The sequence below is a fragment of the Gorilla gorilla genome, chromosome 10, assembly GCF_029281585.2.
Source record: "Gorilla gorilla gorilla isolate KB3781 chromosome 10, NHGRI_mGorGor1-v2.1_pri, whole genome shotgun sequence".
In the NCBI taxonomy this organism is placed as follows: domain Eukaryota; kingdom Metazoa; phylum Chordata; class Mammalia; order Primates; family Hominidae; genus Gorilla; species Gorilla gorilla.
This window is the reverse complement of record NC_073234.2, coordinates 25441616-25451655: the sequence shown is the minus strand read 5'-3', so window position 1 is coordinate 25451655 and position 10040 is coordinate 25441616. Positions and strand designations below refer to the sequence as shown.

At 40.3% G+C, this 10040-nt stretch overlaps 1 protein-coding gene across 3 annotated transcripts in view; it reads left to right on the top strand.

Moving 5' to 3' along the window:
• Window positions 1-8462: 8462 nt before the first annotated feature.
• Window positions 8463-10040, top strand: part of CLEC1B (C-type lectin domain family 1 member B) — a 35819-nt gene continuing 34241 nt past the window's right edge. The window contains exon 1 of one of the 3 annotated variants that reach the window (XM_055358655.2): window positions 8463-8573. The gene's annotated coding sequence lies outside the window, so the exon portion shown is untranslated. The remainder of the gene's footprint in view (window positions 8574-10040) is intronic. The other 2 variants (XM_063693811.1, XM_063693812.1) reach the window with 2 other exon arrangements.

Genomic DNA, 10040 nt, shown 5'->3' with positions numbered 1-10040 from the left:
ATAATAAAGACATCAAAGAGCAGGCAGTATGGGTTAGCTATGGGGAAGGCACACCCCTGCCCCTGCCCCTGCCTTCTCAGGGTCCTCCAAGTAATAGAAAGAGCTTTGCTGGCAGATCTCACCTGTGTTCTCCTGATGATCGTCAACAATAGGCATGGCCCACCCCCATACCACACATCCATCCTCATCCCCAATGGACTTTACCTCTCCAAGCTAAAATATTACTCTCTGTTAAGGCCTGATGTGTTTGCATTTTTTGTTTTGTTTTGTTTTATGCCCACCCACCCTATAACTACTTTAATAAACAGCAACTGGAGAATCACACACACATTTAACTTTATGAAATGAGCTTTTAAGTTATTTTAGCTTGCATTGAAAGTAGTTATAAGAACAGCCATACAAAGCTAGCTGATGTGTTTCTTGTAGGAATATTGGGGAGGATGTTGTCTATTTTGCCATTAGAGTAGTTCTTATATAGCTTTATGGAAGTATTTTTTTGTTGTTGTTAAACCCCCATGAGCAGTAAAGCTTCCCTTTTTCCAATTAAGTAGTAGTCTTTTACTTTATAAATGACCTGATTTCTTTTTTTTCTCTAATTAGCAGAATGTTAGACTTCTCAATATAGTAGCTATGTGGGTTGTAGTGGCAGATATTTTGTTTACTAACACGCCTTTTGGCATAGCTTGTACATATTTTTTTTTCTCCCTGCTATCTCCTTCACTCTGAATTCTTTGTCAATTCACTTAAAATCATCTTCCATTCTAAAATTTCTTTCTCTACACTCTTCAAATTATTTTGAGAATGAGGTGAAGAATAAACAAACAAACAAAAAAGACAGTACCTGATTTTGGAAACAAAAACTTAGTATGATTCAAATATTTTTACCAAAAACCAATTCTTAATAATAAAAAAACTCACTTCCAAGAAATGCTGAATTATTTAAAAGTACTACAAATTAAAAAAAATTAAAATCCCAAACCCATTTTTGTCACTGAGTTTTTTATCTCAGTTAAAATATTCAGTGGTTCCCAGTCGTAAGCTGGATAAATCCAGTCACTTACCATTCACCTACCACAGCTTCTGTTCTTGTAACTTTTGTTTTAGCCAAAAGGGACTCTTAACCCTTCCTTCACTAATTCTTAGGCTATGTGAACTTTCTTTTTTAACATTTAGAACATCTTCCCCACTCAGCTACACACCAGCCCACGTTCTTGTCCCTCTTCCTTGCTTCACTCTTTTCCATAACGCTGATCACTATCCAACACAGAGTTACCTTTGATAATAAAATTTTTGTCCTTTAACCCCAGAAGAAAATGTCCCATGGCTCTAAAATAGTGACTGACATGCAGTTAAAGCAGGTTCTTGAGTAACATCCTTTTGTGTAAGATTGTTTTGTTATAACGATGTTGAGAAAAAAAATTGCTTCCCAGCTGGGGCCGCTGTGTGGAGTTTGCACGGTCTCCCCGTGTTTGCATGGGTTTTTCCTGGGTCCTCCAGTTTCCTCCCACGTCCCAAAATGTGAACGTTAGGTGAATTGGTGTGTCTACATGGTCCCAGTGTGAGTGAGTGCGGGTGTGTGTGAGTGTGCCCTGCGATGGGATGGTGGCCTCTTCATAGTCGGTGGCCTCTTCATAGTCAGTGCCCTCCTTGGCCCTGAGCTGCCTGAATGGTCTCTGGCCACCTGAGACACGGAGCTGAAATAAGTATGTGGGAAAATGAATGAATGAAAGAATACAAATTATTGTAAAATAAGAATTTGTAAAATAGCCAATAATTATACAAATGCAGGTAAATAAGCAATGCAGTTCGAAAGCGCTCGGTGAGCCCGCCCTATTCCTGATTGTGTATTGTTGAACTGCATGGTTTAGAAGGTGCTTCTGTCAATTTTTACTTTGCAAACATCTATTCCTTGATTTTACCTACTACTATGACCACCAACAACCACTGATTTACTAAAAATTGCGTACATAATTATCTTGCTTTCATTCATCTTTTCTGAATGTACGTAATATGTATAGTTCACATTTGTTTTAATGTTTACTCTTAGAAGTGTTTTGAGTCTTTATTTACAAGGTAGGTGATGTTTTTGTGACCAGAAATATGCTGGTTGGTTTGGTTCTACCTTGTTTCTACGCAGCTTCTAAGAATCTATTGATGATGTTAAGTGAGGATTTCCTGTGTTACCCAATACGTATTTGTTGAATGAATGAATGCATATATGTATGATGGGCATTATCATCCTGATTTTGATCATGGGAAGAGAAGTTTAAGAAATTTGGGGGACTTTTTAAATCATGGTATTTCTTGTAAAAAGTAGCACCTAGTAGCATCTACCCAGTTTGTAAATTCTTTCTACTACATTTTGATGTCTTTCATAGACTCTATTATCTATGTGTATAGCTGAAGAATGAGTAAAAGACACTAAGATAACAATGACAAGGAGTACATGCAGTAAGAATTGAAATTAGTGGAATGTATAACATTGTAGATAAGACTGATTAATATACAGGGATGGCCTGTGGATGTGTAAAAGAGAAGGACAATAAGATGTTGACTACTGTGGGTGTTATGACTGCAGACAGAAACAAAAGAAGTATTTTGCAATTGGTCATAGCTTTTCACAGACTTCTTAGCACCTTTAAGCTAAAGCCTCAGGTGCTTCTATTAGTGATATTCAGTCCTCTCTCTCAGCCCTCTTCATTACAATTGTTGGTTTGCCTTTGACTTACCAGGCTTTCACACAAATACTAAATGCTATTTAATTTGTAAAGGGGTAAGATTTCCTGTCATAGAAAAGTATAGTTAATATTTTCTCCTTCATTTACAGAAAGCTTAAACGTGGATTTCAAAGTGGAATGAGCTTTATTAAAAATTAACACACCAAACAACTAATAACTATCAGACCAAAATTATGGCAGAACATTTGTGACAAACAGTAGTGAAAATGAAGGGAAAAATGTGTCAGACTGCAGTCCTATCACAAAGTTTATCAGGCATTTGCACACCAAACATGTAAGTAAAAAGTTAAATAAGAGTGAATGATAATCAATTGGATTAATTAAGATTTGCATTGATATTTGAAGGAAAGGTAAATATTACCTAAGAAGAAAAAGAAGAAGGCAATGTTTATCAGGCAGGGCAAACATCTTAATAAAACCTGGAAGTTTGAATAAGTATACTTCTTGTAAAAAGCAGTACCAGGCACCGGGCATGGTGGCTAACTCCTGTAATCCCAATACTTTTGGAGGCTAAGGTGGGAGGATTGCTTGAGCCCAGGAGTTTGACATCAGCTTGTGCAACATGGTGAAACCCATGGTTTAAAAAATTAGCTGGGTGTGGTGGCGCAAGCCTGTAGTTCCACTACGTGGGAGGCTGAGGTGGGAGGATCACCTGAGCCCAAGAGGCAGAGGTTGCAATGAGCTGAGATCGTGGATCTTGCCACTGCAGTGCAGCCTGGGTGACAGAGCCAGACTCTGTCTCAAAAACAAAACAATAACAACAACAAAAATGTACTATCATCTAATCTACCCAGTGTGATTGTGGGAAATAGTGCGATTGATTGAGGGAAAGTGAATTGATCGAGTATATTTGACTTGAGGATTCGTAGTATGTTAAGTATATTTGCCATTGCACTTTCCTTTAAAATTACTACAAAATTTCATGGCAAGGGCAATTAATTAATCATTTATTAGAACATATGTGATACAGAAGTGGGGCAGAGAAGTGCTGGATAGAGAAAGGTGGATCCCTGGCGAGGGCTCCACCCCAGGGCCTTTGCCCACCGACCTAGATGAGGACAGGCACTCCTGCCTTCATGCCCAGATGTTGCATTTCCCAAGACCATCCTGGCCCGTATGTCCCCATCCTGTGCCTATAAAACCCCCAAGACCCTAGCAGGCAGACACATAACTGGCTAGACATTGAGAGTAGTCATCAATGGAACAAGACACAAGTGGCTGGACGTCAAGAGCATATCGGCAGGCCACCAACTGGTGAAACAAGGCAGAGTTTGGCCGGGACAATCACAGGAGAGCCTGGGCCACTGAGTGGCCAGACTCCAGGGGAAAACCATCACCCTTTTGGCTCCACCATCCGCTGAGAGCTACTTCCTTTCACTAAAACCTTGCACTCATTCTCCAAGCCCACGTGTGATCTGATTCTTCCGGTACACCAAGGCAAGAACCCTGGGATGCAGAAAGCCTCTGTCCTTGCTATAAGGTAGGGGTCTAATTGAGCTGACTAACACAAGCCACCTATGGACGGCTAAACTAAAAGAGCACCCTGTAACACACGCCCACTGGGGCTTCAGATAGAAACATTTACTCCTAGACACTGCCGTGGGGCCGGAGCCCCACAGCCTGCCCCTCCCCTAGAGGTCTGAGTAGCGGGGCACTGAAGAAGCGAGCCACACCTCCATTGCACACTCTGCTAGGGGGACAAGGGAACTTTTCCCATTTCATATGTTTACTGATCACTGTGGAAGTCCCAGGCATGTTTCTATTTTCTGGGGACTAATCGTTAATGAATCATACAAGCAATGAGCTTGTATTATAGTAAAGGGTGGGGAGCACAGATAGTAAAGAAACATAAAAAGCAAAGATCAACATAATTTTACATCGAAAGCAAAGATCAACATAATTTTACATCATGAAAAGTGCTACAAATGAAGAAAAGTGATATAATCGAGTTCTTCCAGACAGGCTGGAGGCAGACCCTGGTTGTGCTCATGAGAATTGGTTTGTTTAAGCTTCACTGTCAGTGCTTGGGCAATGTCCCAGCTTTCTTCCTTTTTTTAAGATAATCCAGAATAATCCAAATTTACTTCCACTATGACAGCTGCCATTTATTGCTCTTTCTATGTGCTTTTATCAGTTACATTTATGGCAGGCATTAAACTTATGACAAATTTACCGTTAAGAAAAATAAAGCACAGAGGCTCAGTAACTTGCCAAAAGCCACAGGGCAAGTAAGTGTTGATCCAGGATTTGAATCAATCAGCCTGTCTTCATAGTGCTTCATTTTAATTCGGACATTTTATTATCCTGGTCAGGTATACTCACCTAATTGGGTGACTATATTAATACATTTAAAAATAAATTCCATCCTATATCCATCCTCTGTCTCCTCCTTGTGGCCATTTATTTTTCTTCTGCTTTTAGTTTATTTTTGTTTCCCTTATGTCTTTGATAACTCTGGCTTTCATCTTCATTTTTCCCTATTTCTTTTTTGGTAAATAATTCTGAATTAATTGTCATTCTGGCCATTCTCTGGGTACTATCCAATTTAGGCCCCACTTTAAAAGTGTCCTCTGAAATAGGCATAAGATGTGAGAATGGAAAGACTGTTAAAGAACAGAGTGAGAATGAATCCTCCTATCATGTTAACTCAGCATTTCTTTTAAGGTATTCTCAATCAACGATACTTCCATAATTAATAACTGTGTTTCCATATTTTCCAAGGTGACCAATATTTTCTGACAGGTTTAATTCACGTGAGAGCAGCAAGAAGAGTCAAAGGTGATTCCAAGTTTTTGGCGGAGGAACCATAGGTATGGAATATTCATTTATCGAGATGGAGAAACTCATTGGGAAGAGTCACTCATTTTTTGATGTGTTAAGTTAAAAAATCCTATAATATATCAAAGTCAATATGCAAAGAATCCAGTCAGATATGTGGTGCTGGAGATCAAGCAATGGTATGGAAATATAATTTTGGACATTATCAATGTATGGCTACTAAGTCATGAGGTTACAAGAGATTAATTCCCATTCTGGCCATTCTATGGGTACTATCCAATTTAGTTCATCCCAGGATGAATTAAAAAAAAAACAAGAGGACCAAGAACTGAATTCTGGGACACAATAACATTTTAAATTAATTTAAGGAGGAATCCAAATCTGAGGGAGGATTGGGTTGTGAATGAAGCAAAAGGAAATTGAAGAGAACGGCGTCCTAGGGAACAATGTATTTTAGAGAAGAATGTATATTATGAAAAGGGAATAATCTTTTTTTTTTGAATGCTTATCTGGTGCGTGAGATGAATTCTGAGAATTAGCCATTAGATGTGTTCATGTGGAGTTTATGGTGACTTTGACCGGAGTGTTTTCATAGAAATAGTGAAGGAAAAAGCCTAATTAACATAAAGGAAAAGTAGGATGAAACAGTAAGCACAGAGAGATTTTTGAACCTTTTTGTTGTCAAGAAAATTAGAGAAATGTTAAGAAGAAATATAAGAAAATTAGAATCGTGTGTATGGGGGCATGGTAAACAAAAGATGGCTTTTGCTTGTTTTTAACATAGGAGATATTATACCATGTTGGGAGGTGAAGGTGAGTGAACAAGTGGAGATGAAAAGAAATTGATAGTGCCAGAGCGAACCAAACAAAGAAAATTACAAGCTTGAAATCCCTATTGGCCGGGCGCGGTGCCTCACACCTGTAATCCCAGCACGCTGGGAGGCCGAGGCGGGCGGATCACGAGGTTAGGAGATCGAGACCATCCTGGCTAACACGGTGAAACCCCATCTCTACTAAAAAAAAAAAATTAGCCAGGCGTGGTGGCGGGCGCCTGTAGTCCCAGCTAGCTACTCGAGAGGCTGAGGCAGAAGAATGGCGTGAACCCGGGACGCGGAGATTGCAGTGAGCCGAGATTGCGCCACTGCACTCCAGCCTGGGTGACAGAGTGAGACTCCGTCTCAAAAAAAAAAAGAAAAGAAAAAAGAAAAAAAGAAATCCCTAAGGAGGTAGGTGGATGGATTTTAATATACAGATGGAGATTGAGCATAGATTATGTTACGGGATCTTTGGGATGTCGATTTTCTGTTCAGAAACGTTTGTGGCTGTGGCGTCTTTGCCCGAGTTCTTGTCCTGCGTCTATGGTTGCTAGATTGTATGTTAATATTATACTTAGCTCTGTAAGAAACTGCCACACTGCCTTCCAAAGTGGCTATGCCTTTTTACCTCTCACCAGCGGTGAATGAATGCTCCTGTTGCTCCACATCCTTGCCAGCATTGGATGTTGTGAGTATTTTGGATTTTAGTCATTCAAATAGTATACAGTGGTTTCTCATTGTTGTTTTAATTTGCAATTCCCTCCTAAGGTATGACATTGAGCATCTGCAACACTGAACTTAGCTCTCCAAACAAGGCTCAGCCTTGTCTGCATTCCTTTCCCTACCCTCACTTCCCCTTCTACTTGGAATGTTATTTGTAGCATTTGTTTGTCTCCTGTAACCCTGCCAATCCTTCCCAGCCCTCAGAGCCTTCACTGACAGCATCGGGCAGCTCACTCGTTCCTGCTGCCACAGTAATTTGTGCATAACTTTTCTTGAGATTTATCACATCCTGTTATTATATGCTGTTTCTTCTACTGACATTGGTTGCTACTCCCATTTCTCAACCTCCTGGCTTCAAGCAATCCTCCCACCTTGGCCTTCCAAAGTGCTGGGATTACAGGTGTAACTAACTGCACCTGGCCTTGCTACTCCCGTTTCTAAATAAAATTTCAATCTGAGTAAAAACTAAAGCCAATTTCTTCCCAAAATGGTGGGGGGCACTGGACACAATATCGAAGACCATTAGCACAATCAGTAGCACCAGACAATGAGTCAGCAGAGTCAGTGAAGCCTCAGGCCACGAGTTAGAAGACACTTCACAGATTAAAGGAAATCAACAGGGGAGTAAGAAATAACCAGGGAGGGCCTCCTGGAGATTTCGTGTTTGACTCCCTTTCCCTCTCTATCTCTAAAGAGAAAGTGCAGAGGGCATTTTAGACTGAGGGATCAGTAGGAGCAAGAGTAAGGAAGCTACCTGATTTACAGAGGCTGTCTACTGCCTGCAGCATCAGGCCTTTGAAATACACTTAACGTCTTTCCACCAGCAGCTCCAGCCTTCCCCTCCACTTGCATCTTCCCTCATCCATCTCTGCAGATGATACATACTCCGACATATGATTCATTATTTCTTAAATATATCAGCTCACACCCTCATATTATTTTACATTTCTTCAGAATCTTTCCTAACCTAGAATGCCCTTTCCCCTTTCTCCTTTAATCATGCCTTTCTTATAAAGTAGGTTCAGATGACCTTCTCTGTCAGCATCATCTGTAATGACATACCTTCCACCCTACTGCCAGTGGTTCTTACCTCTTCTGCAGAGAGTATCATCAGTTTGAATCATTTAGATCTTGGCTAACATGGGAATCTTTACCATTGTGTGGATCAAATACCCAGATCTTGATAAGAAAAATAAAAATGCTATTGTCACATAAATGGCTGTGTTTAATCATCTGTGGGCCTTAGAGTATGTTTTCTTCAGGACAAGGTAGGCCGTTGTGCTTCACAAGAGCTTGCGAGTTATTTGAGAAGAATCAAAACATGTTGCCAGTCTAGCAGAAAAGCATTTCAACTTCACCACAGATTGCCACAGCCGGGTACAAACGGAAGTCCCGCCCCTTCCAGGTTGTGGGGGTGGGAGCTGCCGGATGAGCTGCTGTGGCTCTCGGAGCGCAGGACCACACCATCGCTGCAGCCTGCACCCTCGCGGCCCGGTAAACTTGACAGTTTCTTATAGAGGTAAGTATAGTATTAACATACAATCTAGGAACCATAGAAAGTGGAAAACCTGTACACACTGCTGAGACCAGCTCGGTCGGTCGGGGAGACCCTAACCCAGAGGCGCTAGAGGAATTAAAGACACACACAGAAACATAGAGGTGTGAAGTGGGAAGTGAGGGGTCTCACAGCCTTCACAGCCGAGAGCCCCGAACAGAGATTTACCCACGTATTTATTAGCAGCAAGCCAGTCATTAGCATTGTTTCTGTAGATATTAGATTAACTAAAAGTATCCCTTATGGGAAACAAAGGGATGGGCCGAATTAAAGAAATAGGTTGGGCTAGTTAACTGCAGCGGGAACATGCCCTTAATGCATAAATTGCTCATGGTGTTATTTGTGGCTTAAGAATGTCTTTAAGTGGTTTTCCACCCTGGGCGGGCCAGGTGCTCCTTGCCCTCATTCCCGTAAACCCACAACCTTCCGGCATGGGTGTTAGGGGCCATCATGAACATGTTACAGTGCTGCAGAGATTTTGTTTATGGCCAGTTTTGGGGCCAGTTTATGGCCGGATTTTGGGGGGCTTGCTCCAAACACACACAAAAACTGGCACACACATTTTCACAGGAGCTTTATTCATAATTGCCAAACATTAGAAGTAATTATGATGTCTTTCAAAAGATGAGTGGATAAACAAACTGTGGTACATTCATACAATGGAGTATCATTCGACAATAAAATGAAATGTTGTCAAACTATGAAAAACATGGAGGAATCTTAAATGCATATTACTACGTGAAAGAAGCCGGTTTGAAAAGCTATCATATTATCCTAGCTATATGACATTCGAGAAAAACCAAGACAAAGAAAACAAAGAGATCAGTTGTGACCAATGATTCAGGGGAAGAGGAAGATTGATAGGAAGGGGGAAGATTGCTGAGTAGGTAGGGCACAGGGGATTTTTGTCTGCAAAAATGTACACCCATGTACATAAGCAGGGCTCTGAATTTTTTAAACTTTTCAAATTTTGTAGCAGGGCCTATTGAATGGGTTGGGGGAGACCTTCCTGATTGATACCTACTAATGTATATACAAATTTGAGACAGATATTTTGAGGGAGAGTGGAATTCAGGTACAACATGCCTATTACCCCAGAAAGGTGTCAAGTGGAAGTAAAAAAAAAAAAAAAAAAGAGGTGTGTGAGGTAAAAAATTAAATTCTAAATGAGGACATGGAGGTTCTTGTGGAAAGTTTTTTCTTGTATATATATATATATATATATATATACACACACAATGTTTTCTTTATCCACTTGTTCATCAATGAAATGAACATTTAGGTTGTTTTCATATTTTGGCTGTTGTGAACATGGGAGGAAATGAGATATTTGTAAGACTAACTCAAACATTGCATTAAATGGTCCATATTTAATATAAAGAAATCAAGATAATTAATATATACGTCTGGCTTTTCAGATAATGGATGTAA